Here is a 6,000-nt window from a genome sequence, read left to right on the forward strand (position 1 = left end):
TAATTTTCACAAGAATATTAGGGCAACAAGTCAATTTCTTAAAAGAATAACCTCATATTTTATTAACAATTATCTTTAAACTGTAGAACAATTTGGGGAGTATTGCCATCTTAATAACTGTTCCAATTCATGAACACAAATGTCTTTCAATTTATTTAGATTTTATTTAATTTCTTGACTTACACAATTGTTTTGTAGTTTTAGTGAACAAATTTTGCACTTTTGTTAAATATATTTCAAAATATTTTAAAATGTGAATAGTATTGTTTTTTAACATAAATTTTCAAATTATTCATGGCTAGTGAATTAAAAATTGATTTTTCTATATTGATTTTTCTCCTGCAATTTGCTAAACTGTTTATCAACTTTTATAGTTTTAAGAGTATTTCTTTAGATTTTCTGTATACAGAATAATCTCATCTGTGGATAGAGATAGTTTTACTTCTTACTTTTCAATATGGATGTATTTTATCTCTTTTTTTACCTAATATTCTTCCTTGTCTCTAGTAACACTGTTTTTCTTAATATGTTTTTTTGTCTCATGTTAGTATAATTACTCCACCATTCTTCTTCTTCTTCTTTCTTCTTTTGAAGGGCAGAGTATACCCAGTGTAGATTTTTTTTTGTTTTATTTAAATTCCAGTTAGTTAACATACAGTACAACATTAGTTTCATGTGTAGAATTTAGTGATTCATCACTTCCATGCAACACCCAGTGCTCCACTTCTCTTTTGATTACTGTTTGCATGATAAATATATATATATATATATATATATATATATATATATATATATATATATATATATATATATATTTATCCTTTTACGTTCAACCTGTTTGTATTTTTGAATCTAAAATTTTTCTCTTAGGACAACACATAGTTGAATCATTTTTCAATTTATTCTGTCAATTTATACCTTTTGATTGAGGTGTTTAATCTGTTTACATTTAATGAATTACTGAGTTAAGACCTACATTTTTCATTTTTTTATTTCTTTTCTACATGTCTTATGTCTTCTTTATTACTTTATTCCTCCATTGCTGCCCTAATTTTTGTTAAATAAATATTTTCCAGTGCATCATTTTAATTCTTTTGTTATTTATTTTATTATATTTTTAAGTCATTTTCTTAAAGGTTAACCTAGGAATTACAATTAACAATTTAACTTTTAAAATCTAGTTCTAATTAATACAAGCATAATTTCAATAATATACAAAAACTTTGCTTCTAGATAGTTCTATTCTTTCTCCCTTCCATTTTGCTGTTATGTCATAGAAATTATGTCTTTATGCATTGTGTGTCAATGAAATGATTTATAATTATTGCTGTAAGAAGCTTTATTTCAAATTAGGAGAAAAGGTTACAAATGAAAAATTAATTATGCTATCTTTTATATTTATCTATGTATTTATTTTACTAGTTTTTTTTTAATATATGGATTTGTGTTGTTCTCTAATGCCCACTTATTTCAATTTGAAGACATCCTTTTATTATTTTTTGTAGGGCAGAATTTCTAGCAATAGAATTTCTCATTTTGTTTAAAAAATCTGGGAATGTCTTAATTTCTTGTTGTTAAATGGCACTTTTTTGGGGATAAAGAGTTCTTGAAGTATTTTTTTTTTCTTTCAACAATTTGAATATATCACCCCACTGCCCCCTGGACTTCATAGCTTCTGATGGGAAATTAGCTGTAAATCTTACTAAATATTCTTTATAAGAATCAGCCCCATTTCTCTTGCTACTTTCAAGTTATCTCTGTCTTTGTATTTCAAGAGCTGATTATGTTGTGTATGGGTGTTTATCAGTTTATTGAGATTCTAAAATGTGTGCATTAATGTATTTTACCAAATTTGGGGGTGGTTTTGGTGATCATTTCTTCAAATATTATTTTTTCCCCTTTCACTCTTTCCTCTGGATTTAAGATTCCCATTATGCATATATTGGTCTTTCTGGTGGTATGCCACAGGTCTCTGAAACTCTGTTTATCTTTTTTTGTTTCTGTTTTAATTCCAGTTATTTAATATACAGTATTATATTAGTTTCAGGTATACAATATAATAATTTAACACTTCTTTACTTCATCTTCTGCTTATCACAACTGCACTCCTTAACCCCTGTCACATATTTAACACACCCTCAAACCCACCACCCCTCTGGTAACCATCAGTTTGTTCTCCATAGTTAAGAATGTCTTTCTTGGTTTGCCTTTATCACTCTTTTTATTCCCCTTAACTCATTTATTTATTTTCCTAAATTAAACATATTACTGAGATCATACAGTGTCTGCTTTTCTCTGGCTGACTTATTTTGCTTAGCATAATATTCTCTAGCAAATATTTATGCACCCAACATAGGAGCACTCAAATAGATGAAGCAATTAATAACAAATGTAAAGGGAATAATTGATGATAAAAATAGTAAGGGTCTTTAAACACACATATCAATGGACAGATTATCTAAACAGAAAATAAACAAGGAAACAATGGTTTTGAATGATACACTAGAACAGATGGATTTAAAAGATATATTCAGAACATTGTAATCTAAATCTGTAGATTGCTTTGGATAGTACAGATATTTTAACAATATTTGTTCTTCCAATCCATGACCACAGAATAGCTTTCCATTTCTTTTTGTGGTCTTCAACTTTTTTCTTTAATCTGTCCATTGATATAAGTGTGTTTAAAGACCCTTACTATTATTATCATCAATTGTTTCCTTTATGTTTGTTATTAACTGCTTTATCTATTTGGGTGCTTCTATGTTGGGTGCATAAATATTTGCAATTGTTATATATTCTGTTGAACTGTCCCTTTTATTTTTATTTAGTGGCCTTCTCTGTCTCTTGTTACAGTCTTTTTTAAAGTATATTTTGTCCTGGGGCGCCTGGGTGGCTCAGTTGGTTAAGCGACCTTTTCTTGGTTCCAGCTCAGGTTGTGATCTCAGGGTCATGGGATCAAGCCCCACACTGGGCTCCATGCTTAGCTTGGAGTCTGCTTGGGACTCTCTCCCTATCCTTCTGCCCCTTCTTCCTGCTCTCTCTCTCTCTGTCTCCCTCTAAAATAAGTAAATAAATCTTAAAAAAAAAATAAAGTATATTTTGTCCTGTATAATTATTGCCACTTTGACGTTCTTTTTACATCCATTTGCATGATAAATAAATGTTTCTCCATCCCCTCACTCTCAATATGCAGGTGTCTTTAGGTCTAAAATGAATCTCTTTTAGGCAGCATATAGTTTTGTTTTTTTTTTTCATAATTCTGTCACCCTATATCTTTTGATTGGAGCATTTCATTCATTTATAGTAATGTAATTATTGATAGATTGTTTTTATTGCCATTTTAATACTTGTTTTTTTTTGTTGTTTCTGAAGTTTTTCTCTGATCCTTGTTTTCGTTTTCTTTCTTTCATGGATTTCTGGTTTTCTTTAGTGATATATTTGGATTTCTTTCTCTTTATTCTTTGCATATTAGTGGTTTTCATTATCTTTACTATCAAGTTTGTATATAACCTCTTCTGTATATGTGAGTCTATATTACATTGATGGTCACCTAAGTTTGAACCCCTATTTACTCTTCCCCCCATATTTTAGGTATATGGTATCATACTTTATATCCTTTATTTTGAGTTTCCAGCAAGTCATAATCTTTTTGCTGTTAGAGGGTCTTTCTTTGATGTTGATGGCTGCTGATTGATCAAGATGGTGGTTGCTGAAGTTTAGGGTGGCTGTTGCAATTTCTTAAAATAACAATGAAGTTTGCTGCATCAATTGACTCTTCCTTTTATTTGAACACTTAGAAGTCCTTGTACAGTTGATTGACCTAATTATAGTATTGCTATGTCTCAGGGAATAGGGAAACACAAAGAGAGGGAGGGTCATGGAGAAAGATCACTGATCACAGATCACCATAACAAATAGAATAATAATGAAAAAGTTTCAAATATTTTGAGAATTACCAAAATCTGACAAAGAAATACAAAGTGAGTAAATGTTGTTGGAAAAATGGCACTGATAGACTTGTGTGACACAAGGTTGCCCCAAACCTTCAATTTGTAAAAAATGCAATACCTGGGCGCCTGGGTGGCTCAGTTGGTTAAGTGACTGCCTTCAGCTCAGGTCATGATCCTGGAGTCCCGGGATCGAGTCCCACATCAGGCTCCCTGCTCGGCAGGGAGTCTGCTTCTCCCTCTGACCCTCCTCCCTCTCATGCTCTCTGTCTCTCATTCTCTCTCTCTCAAATAAATAAATAAAATCTTAAAAAAAATGCAATACCTATGTAGTGCAATAAAGTGATGTATGCCTGAACACTTGGATATACAGCTATAAAGGTATAGATATAAATAGATGGGTATACATTTTCTCAAGCTTTTCAAGCATTGCATATCTTCTGTTTTCAAAGTTAATTTGTTAACATGCTTCTAATGAATATTGTAACCAACATTTTGGACAGCACCTAGAATTACTAGTATAATAATCAAACAGTTTAAAAGAATTTTCCTCTTGTATTAGATTCTTATTTATGCTGTGACAAATTACCACAAGTTTAGTGCCTTAAAACAGCATAAATTTGTTATTTTACAGTTCTGGAGGGCAGATATCTGAATAAAATCAAAGCATTGGTGGGACTGTGTTGCATTCTGGAAGCTTTAGAGAAGAATCCATTTTCTTGTTTTGCCAGTTTCTAGAGGCTGCCAGAATTCCTTGACTCATTACCCCTCTCCATTTTTAAAGTCAGCAAGTCCTGGTTGAGTTCTTACAATGTAATCTCTCTGGTTTTGAATCTACTTTTTCCTTCTTCCCGGATTAATGACCTTATGACTACATTGGGTCTACTAGGAAAATCCAGATGGTTTCTTTATCTTAATATCATGTGATTAGCCATCTTAATTCCACCCTCAAATGTATTTACCTCTTGCTATGTAACATAACATATATAAAGATTTCAAGGATTAGGATTTAGACATTTTGGCGTATTCTGCCTACCACACAATATTTTACTTTTTGAAAAGCAACTTTTAATACTATAACTATGCTTAAAAGATCTCTAAACATATTTTTAATAAAGGAGTTTCAACAGCTTTGACCTTTGAGATATATCCAAGAAAGTCAAGAACTATCTTGGAAATTAAAGTAATTTCTGACGTACTAGGTTCATTCAGGTTTTTAGGATACTAAATTCTGGTCAACTTTAAGTGACTCATTCCACAAGTTAGAATCTGACTTGATGTAAAAATATTTCCTTGTTTTCTCATTTCAAATTATAGATAAACATTCATCTTCCTTCTTAGTAAAGACCCATTTATACTCTTAAAATCTCAGTTTCTCATTTGCAAGATATAAATACCAAAAGCAACTACCTCATAGAATGTGGTGAGGATTTAATGAATTAATGCATACAAAGGATTTAGCACTGCCCTTTGGACATCATAGATGTTTAATATTACACTGATATAATAATAGCATTATTATTTTCCCATTTTTATTATTTTCTGCATGCAAATTTTACTGGAGGCCTTCTTAGCCTTAAGATAAAACTCATTTTTATTCCAAAGAGATAAGTAAGAGTTGTCCCTTGTTTTCATTAATCTATGAAATTTTCTATGAATTTGAGATGAACCATGAGAGACCATGGACTCTGAGAAATAAACTGAGGGTTCTAGAGGGGAAGGGGCTGGGAGGATGGGTTAGCCTGGTGATGGGTATTAAAGAGGGCACATACTGAATGGAGCACTGGGTGTTATATGCAAACAATGAATCATGGAACACTACATCAAAAACTAATGATGTAATGCATGGTGATTAACATAATAAAAAAATAATTTGAAAAATAAAGGTGCATTTGTAATTCTGTTTTTTTTTTTTTTTAAGATTTTATTTATTTATTTGAGACAGAGAGAATGAGAGACAGAGAGCATGAGAGGGAGGAGGGTCAGAGGGAGAAGCAGACTCCCTGCCAAGCAGGGAGCCCAATGCAGGACTCCAGGATCATGACCTGAG

This window comes from Mirounga angustirostris, unplaced genomic scaffold (assembly GCF_029215605.1).
Source record: "Mirounga angustirostris isolate CCGP_5_RB_7025 unplaced genomic scaffold, mMirAng1.0.hap1 SCAF_11, whole genome shotgun sequence".
Classification (NCBI taxonomy): domain Eukaryota; kingdom Metazoa; phylum Chordata; class Mammalia; order Carnivora; family Phocidae; genus Mirounga; species Mirounga angustirostris.